Source organism: Phaseolus vulgaris, chromosome 5 (assembly GCF_000499845.2).
Source record: "Phaseolus vulgaris cultivar G19833 chromosome 5, P. vulgaris v2.0, whole genome shotgun sequence".
In the NCBI taxonomy this organism is placed as follows: domain Eukaryota; kingdom Viridiplantae; phylum Streptophyta; class Magnoliopsida; order Fabales; family Fabaceae; genus Phaseolus; species Phaseolus vulgaris.
In genome coordinates, this window is record NC_023755.2 from 17,927,957 (window position 1) to 17,935,937 (window position 7,981).

A 7,981-nucleotide genomic window follows, 5' to 3' on the forward strand; every position below is an offset into this window, starting at 1 on the left:
CCAATGGGTTGTTTTTGTGAAGGAAAACAGTTGTAGAGGGTTTTATAGCAAAAAAAAATCCCTCTTTAATCCTTTGATTGAAGTGGGTTTCAGTCTTCAAGGTAGAAATCTGGTCCAAATTTTGCACAGAAGAACGTCAACCCAAAGCAGAAAATCACATGGTCAGCACATGTGACTTTGACTAGACATAAAGGCACTTGAATTTCCAAGATATGGAATATATTCCTTTATGACAAGAAGTAATCTCCTTCAGAACCAAATCAGAATTTCATGACTGCTTTATTGACTCAAAATCTCTTTAATATTGAAATCTGTAAAAGATAGAATTCATAAAGAAATTAAATCTATTTATGCAATGCTGTCAGAGAAGAAACAATCGGTTGCTTTTCTGCAGCAGCAACAGTGTATGAATTTTAAGCAAAAACAGAGAAGAGTTTAAAATGCAATTATTCATATGTTGATGAAGAATTTTGTATGAATTTATAATAGAAAAGCAGAGACAAGGAAGGTTTTATCCTTTTGTCATGAAGTTCCTTTAATGAGTCATTGTTTTGTGATCAAGAATGCTTCTTTTGAATTTCAAGACATCTTGAGCTGGTACATACCCTTAGTTCAATTCCAGACACACTTCTTTTCTTCCAAAAGCTTGATCAGATAACTCAAGACTTCATGCTTCTCTTAGTATCCCTGCAACATAATGAATTCAAACAACAAGATTTGGTCACCTTACAAATGTGGTTCCTTTTGATTCAGCTTCATCATTGGAAACCTCACAACCTTTGGGAATCTATTTCAAAATACCTTTAGGAACAAAATATTTCCTAATTTTACAGAATCTAACTGAGTGGCCTCTCTTCATGCAGTAAAAGCATGTAACAACCAGTTGTTTCGATCTTTCAATCGGTTGTTTTTCTGACACTTTTGAAAAAGGCTTTGAAATCCCACTTTTCTTGTTTTGAGGATAAAACCCCAAACCACATTTTCCAAAAACACATTTTTGGGATGCCAAGACAGTTTCAAAGTTGGATTTACCATTTGAAAGTTTATCTACAGTTCTTACAAGATAGTGGACATTACTCTCAAGAGTTTTACAATTTTTACAAATCTTGGAGTCACTGAAGTGAGAAGTATTTTTGCAATGCATTTCAAGTTTTTCAAAATCAATTTTTGACTTTTCCAATTCTTCTTCAAGAGTCTTGACTCTGTTTTCAAGCCAGTTATTCAACCCTTTCAATCGGTTGTTTGAGAGAGCCAATCGGTTAGCTTCTTCGTGAGTTTCTTTAAAAGCTTGAAGTAATTGGCTATAATTTTCAACACTTAAGGAAGCACAAGAACTTACATTGCTTGAGCTGCTTGAATCATCATCTCCTTCTGCCATTAAACATAGATTGGCTTTTTCATCTTCACTTGATGAGGAGCTTGATGAAAAGACATCATTTTCATCCCAAGCAATATATGCTCTTTTTGGTTTCCCTTTCTTTTCCTTATTGTTTGACTTCTTTTCCTTGCCTTCTTTATTTGGGCAATCAGCTTTTATATGCCCTTGTTCTCCACAACCAAAGCAAGTATAATTGTTAGAATTGAAATCACTAGTTTTCTTGTTTCCATACCTTTCTTTGTTGGATTCTTTGTTGTGAATTCTCTTCAAGAATTTGCTGAACTTTTTGGACAACAAGCTAAGATTTTCTTTCTCACTTTCACCACTTGAGTCTTGCTTATTCTTGTGCTTGGCAGCTTTCAAAGCAATGTTCCTTACATGCTTATCGTCACTTTCTTGAACATTGAGTCAAAGGTTTTCCTAGGACTCATTAGATGGTTGATGATGTGAGTGAATCTCTTTTGAACTTCAACAATTGATTCTCCCTTGAGCATTCTAAACATCCCATACTCTTGTATTAGAGTATGTTTCCTTTCTCTCTTCTCATCATTTGTTCCTTCATGGGTGACTTCTAGAGTATCCCACATTTCCTTAGCTGATGCACATTGTGAGATCCTGAAAAATTCATCTGAATTCAAAGCAGAGGCTATAATATTCTTGGCAATGCAATCAAACTTGGCCTTTTTATTTTCAGCATCAGTCCATTGGGACTGTACCATCCCGTATCCGGTGCGTTGACTAAGTCAAAGTCAAAGTCAACGACTGGAGAGTCAAAGTCAACATAAGGCGTCGCCTAGGTGGAGAAACGCCAAGTGCCAGCATCGCCAAGAGGAAGCGTCGCCAGGACAAGGCGTCGCCTAGGTAATGGCGTCGCCCAACCAGGGCGTCGCCAGATCAAACAGTGCTAAAGCAAGGCAATCACGGTGTGGTTCCCCGATACCCATGGGTAGGAAAGACCATGGAGGGAGCGACGCCGTGGGGAGGCCTCAGGTCCCGATAACCCGGGGCAGTGATAAAGAGAAGGAAAAGGTGGCTTCAAGGCCATAGTAATAGTACCAGTGTAGGGCAGCCCGACTCGTGAAGTGCTCCTGCCTTCCCAGAGACGCCTGTGGGACAGATACGACTGAAGAGGAAAGTCACGCCCAGGGCAACCGGGTGCAGGGTACAAGAGGAAGGCAGATACGCTCTCAAAGTAAGTGACTAGATAATTGGGGGCATGAGTTAGCACCCAAAAAGTCACCCCTAGCGCAGTAGCACTCCCAAGCAGGAGGACTCACACGTAGAGACGTCCCCAGATGGGCAGAAACGCCCCCAGATGGGGTCATGGCGTCGTGAGGCCCTCCACGTGTACGACAGCCATGCCAGAATAGAAACACCCTTTAGTCAGGTGCCAGGTAATTAAAATTCATTCAATACAGTTTCCCTTTCGACCATTCAGGTACTATAATGGCTCCCGAGCGTTTCAATGTCTTAAATGCGCTACGTTTTCTAATTAAGCGCTTTAATGAGTGCGTTACGTTTGTGATTAAAAGCGCTTTAAGACGCTTTAAATGCTTGGGTAGTTTAAATAGCGCGGAGAATGTTGGAAAAAAGGTTGGAACTTTCTGCAAATTTACCAGAGCTCTCTAGTTGCTTGCTCGTGCTTCATTAGTTACGAACAAGGGACTGGGGAATATTTTTGCCTGAAAGAGAGAACACAGATAGACAGTACACAGTTATTTCTTACCACCTTCAGAGTGCCATACGCGGTGCTCAGAGACGGAGGTGAATAGTTTTCGTGTTTCTTGCTGGCTGACTTGAGCGTCGGAGTGCAAACGGCCGCTAGGGCGCCTCTTTGTCCTCTTTTTTGCAGGAATCCACAGGCAATCAGTGGGAAGGAGTCCCTAGCTGACGGTTGAGGTCGCGCACGAAGACGTCCCGGTCAACCGGACGGAACAGGGACCATGGTTTTTCAATAGAAGATCCATCCTTTTCAAATTTAGGAATAAAAGGGCCATTTTCAATTGCATCCCAAATTCCTTTATCAAGAGATTCAACAAAGATTTTCATTCTAACTTTCCACAACTGATAATTCAAACCACAAAACAAAGGTGACCTGTTAATTGAGGCACCCTCCCCAAAAGGTAGTTTTTCAGCCATAGGAAAAATATTTTAGGATCAAACTTGAATATTTTTCAAGTACCAAGCTCTTGGTGCCAATTGTTAGAATATATGGCCTTAAACTAGAGGGGGGTGAATTGTTTAAGAGAGGTTTTTGAAAAAAATTTGAAGTTTAATGAAATTCTTTGTGTGAATCCAGAACAGGAATCAAGTTAGCCAAGAATATAAGCAATGAAACAACAAAGCAACAGAAAAACAATCAGTTATTTCTTCGAAACAATCAGTTGTTTATACCATAAAAGCTTAAAAACAAAATTAAATGAGTTTAGAGTGAGAAAGAGATACACCAACAGTTTATACTGGTTCACTCTTAAGCCAAGAGCTACACCAACAGTTTATACTGGATGTAGCTCTTGGTGTAAGAGTGAACCAGTATAAATTCTGTTTTTAAGTTGTTTAAAGTTCTAACTGGCATAAACAACCGATTGTTTTTCTGATATCATCTTATAACAGTTTTGGTTCTTTGTTTCCTTGATTTCTTTCTTTGTAATTCAGCATTGAATTTCATTATACCATCAATGTTTGCGAAAATCTCTTATAAACAATTCACCCCCCCCCTACCCTCTCATATATTCTAACAATTGCCATCAAGAGCTTGGTTCTTGAAAGATATTCAAGTTTGATCCTAAAAATTGTTTTTAAATGGCTGAAAAGTTTTCTTTTGGGGAAGGTGCCTGTTTAAACAAACCACCTTTGTTTTGTGGTTTAGGGTTTAGGGTTTACCCTTAACTTTTTAAATTCTGTTTTTAAGTTGTTTAAAGTTCTAACTGGCATAAACAACCAATTGTTTCGAAGAAACAACCGATTGTTTTTCTGATATCATCATAAAATAGTTTTGGTTCTTTGTTTCCTTGATTTCTTTCACTGTAATTCAGCATTGAATTTCATTATACCATCAAAGTTTGCGAAAATCTCTTATAAACAATTCACCCCCCCTCTTGTTTAAGGCCATATATTCTAACAGTAAGAACCCTAGCAAGGTACATCGTTTCTAAGACTGAAACTACTTTATACACTTATTGTTTCTTTGCCTCAATACTAACTTGAGCGTCAGAATGCAAATGGCCGCCAAGGCGCCCTTTTGTCTTTGCAGGTGAGAAGTTCTTCAACCCAAGGAAGTTTGATTCTCAGGCGGAGATAGGCGGGCCAGAGACTGCCGTTTGAGTCAAGCGGCGAACAAGTCAAGCAACGTGAACATTTGGCGCCCACCGTGGAGCCCGATAAAACTAGGTCTCACTCACAATCGTGTTAAGAGCTTACCAACAATATGAGGAGTACGAGGCAAGGATCTGCTGCGCCCTCAAGAGGGGACAACGTCACCATGCAACAAATCATGGAGACCATGCACACCCTTCAGGAGGCGGTAGCGGCGTCTAGGGTTGACCTATCCGCGTCACAGGCAAGCAACGTTGACCTATCAGTCCCTGCCTCGACTTCTCGCAAACCCCGAATTCCTCGCCCCATTCATAGGGAGTTGACGCAGGGCTTCACCGAAGGAATGTCGCCGACTGATCCTCAAAAGGGGGGAGGCATGCCTTATTATATGGGGGCATTCCTGGCGGTGGCAATCAAGTGGCGCACTCAGGCTCGAAACGCTATCAAAGGGAGGGAGGCTCTCCGCAAGCTGAGACAAGAGGTGGGGGCGTTGAAGGAGGAGAAACAAAACTGGGGGCTCAAGGAGGAAGCTTCCCAATCTTTGCTAAAACTGGCCCATGAGGGCAGAGAGGAGGCTGAGGCGTACGTGCGAGAACTAGAACAGGCGCATGTCGCTCAACTAGCCCAGCTCACCTCCTACCAAATCCAAAACATTGGCCTCCAAGAGGCGGCTCTTACATCCGAAATGCAGTGAAGAAAACTTGAAGAGCTGGATGCTGCTTGGAGGCAAAAGCTAGGTGAGAGAGAGGACGCCTTGGCTGCGAAGGTTGAAGCTTTGAGCCTTCTCCAAGCCGAGGCTAACAAGCTCCGCGTGGAGAAGGAATTTCTGGAGAAGCAATTGACATCCAAGGACTCTAGGGTTGCGGAACTAGAGGGAGAGGTCCAAGAATTGACTGAGGAGATGGCGGGGGCGTTTGAAGAGGGCTTCCAAGAGGCTCTGACTCAGGCGTCCTGCGAGAACCCTGGCATCAATATTTCGAACTGCGACCCCACACACCATGTCGTCGACGGGAAGGTTGTGCCCATGGACTTGGATGACTGAACCGCCCTCGGTTGACCTCTTTCTTCACTTCTTTGAGGTGAAGAGGCAGAGGCACAACCTCTGGGTAATTCTCAGTAACGTTCCCGGGAGAGTTCTCCTCACACCCTTCCAAAACTCGTTCACCGGGTGGAAAGGCCGGTTCTTCAAGATCTGCTGCACTGACCTTGTTCCCGACGCTCTGGATGGGTTTCCGCTGTACTGGGTGAGAGAGGCGAGGGCCCTCAAAACCAAACCCTTCAAGAAGCTGGCTCCAAGTGATCAAATAGCTTGCCGGATTCTTGCTGAGGCGGGAGGTTTTGACTGCGTGGGATGGGACCCCCCTCCAAGGTCTCTAGGCTGTACGACCCGTTGCCCTTAGCCTCGGTAATTCTGAAGGGTCCGGTCCACTTGGGAGACAGCTTATTCTCCAGCTCGTATGGATGAGCCTTCCTCATAACTAGGTCGCCAATCTGGAACTGTCGCGGCTTTACCTTAGAGCTGTATTGTCGCTCTACTCTTCTCTTCACTGCTTCAGCCTTTATTCTGGCTTCCTCCCTGGCTTCGTCCAATAGGTCCAGGTTCACCCGCCTTTCTTCGTTGGATTCTTCCGCGACGAAGTTTTGGAAACGTGGTGAGCTTTCGTGAATCTCAACTGGGATCATCGCGTCCGACCCATACACCAAGCTAAAAGGCGTCTCCATGGTGGAAGATTGGGGCGTGGTGTGGTATGCCCACACGATCCTGGGCACCTCCTCCACCCATGCTCCTTTGGCCTTTTCTAGCCTTCTCTTTAGCCCTCTCAGCAAAACTCTGTTTGCTGACTCTACCTGCCCATTAGTCTGGGGGTGTTCAACTGATGCAAACACCTGCTTGATGCCTACCTCAGCACATAGGTTTCTCAACTATTGACTGGCGAACTGGGTTCTGTTGTCGGATATCAAGCGCCTAGGTACGCAAAAGCGGCACACAATGTTCTTCCACACAAAATGCTGTACCTTGTGCGCAGTGATCTGTGCTACGGGCTCTGCCTCTATCCACTTGGTGAAGTATTCGATGGCGACGATCAAATACTTCATCTGCCTGATTGCCAGTGGGAACGGGCCCAGGATGTCGATTCCCCATGTATGGAAAGGCCACGGGCTGTATATGGATCGCAACTCTTCTGGCGGCGCCTTGTGCCAGTCGGCGTGCTTTTGGCATTGTCTGCACCGCCGGGCGTGTCGTGCGCAGTCCCCTTTTACTGTTGGCCAGAAGAAGCCTGCGCGTATTACCTTGGAGGCTAAGGACCTTCCCCCTACATGGCTCCCGCAGGTGCCTTCGTGTAGCTCCGCCATTATCCTGGTGCACTCGTCGCCACTGACGCACGTTAGGATAGGGTGAGTGAAACCGTGCCTGAACAGCACCCCATCCACCAGAGTATATCTTGCGGCATTTCTTTTGATATTTTTGCCCGCTTCAGGCTCCACTGGGAGAGCCCCATCCGCCAGGTATCGCTTGTAGGGCGTCATCCAGGTGTCTCCTTCGGTCAAAACGCATACCTGCATTTGCTCTCCCTCGGGCACATCCGCATACGTGCTGATGCGGGGCACCCTCTGCGTATCTTGGGTCAAAGAGTAATGACTCCTCGGCCTTCCCCTTGTTGTATGAATCTAGAGGACGTCCACCCTGTTGTCTTCCACGAATCTACACGGAGCTTTGAGAGTCTCTTGGATCACTGTCCTCTGTCTACCCCCCTTGCCTGAGCTGGCCAGCTTTGCAAGCAGGTCAGCTCTGGCATTCTGCTCCCTCGGGACATGTATCAGCTCAAGAGCGTTGAATGCTCCCTTCAACAACTGGACGTATTTCAGATATGCCTCCATCTGTGGGTCCTTCGCCTGGAACTCACCCGACACCTGCCCCGTAATCAGTTGGGAGTCGCTTTTCACCAGGAGGTTCTGCGCGCCCATCTCCTTGGCCAGGAGCATTCCTGCTATCAGGGCTTCATATTCTGCCTGATTGTTACTTGCCTTGAAGGCGAAGCGCAGGGCCTGCTCAATCAGCACGCCGTTGGGTCCCTCCAAGACTATTCCCGCACCACTTCCTTGTTGGTTGGAAGAGCCATCAACCGAGAGCAGCCACTGCGAGCCCACTTCCACCTCTTGCTCACCTCCGGGCGAAAGTTCCGCTATAAAATCCGCGTATACTTGCCCTTTGATGGATCCTCTAGGCTCATACTGGATGTCGAATTCTGACAGTTCCACCGCCCAGCGTACCATTCTCCCAGCCAC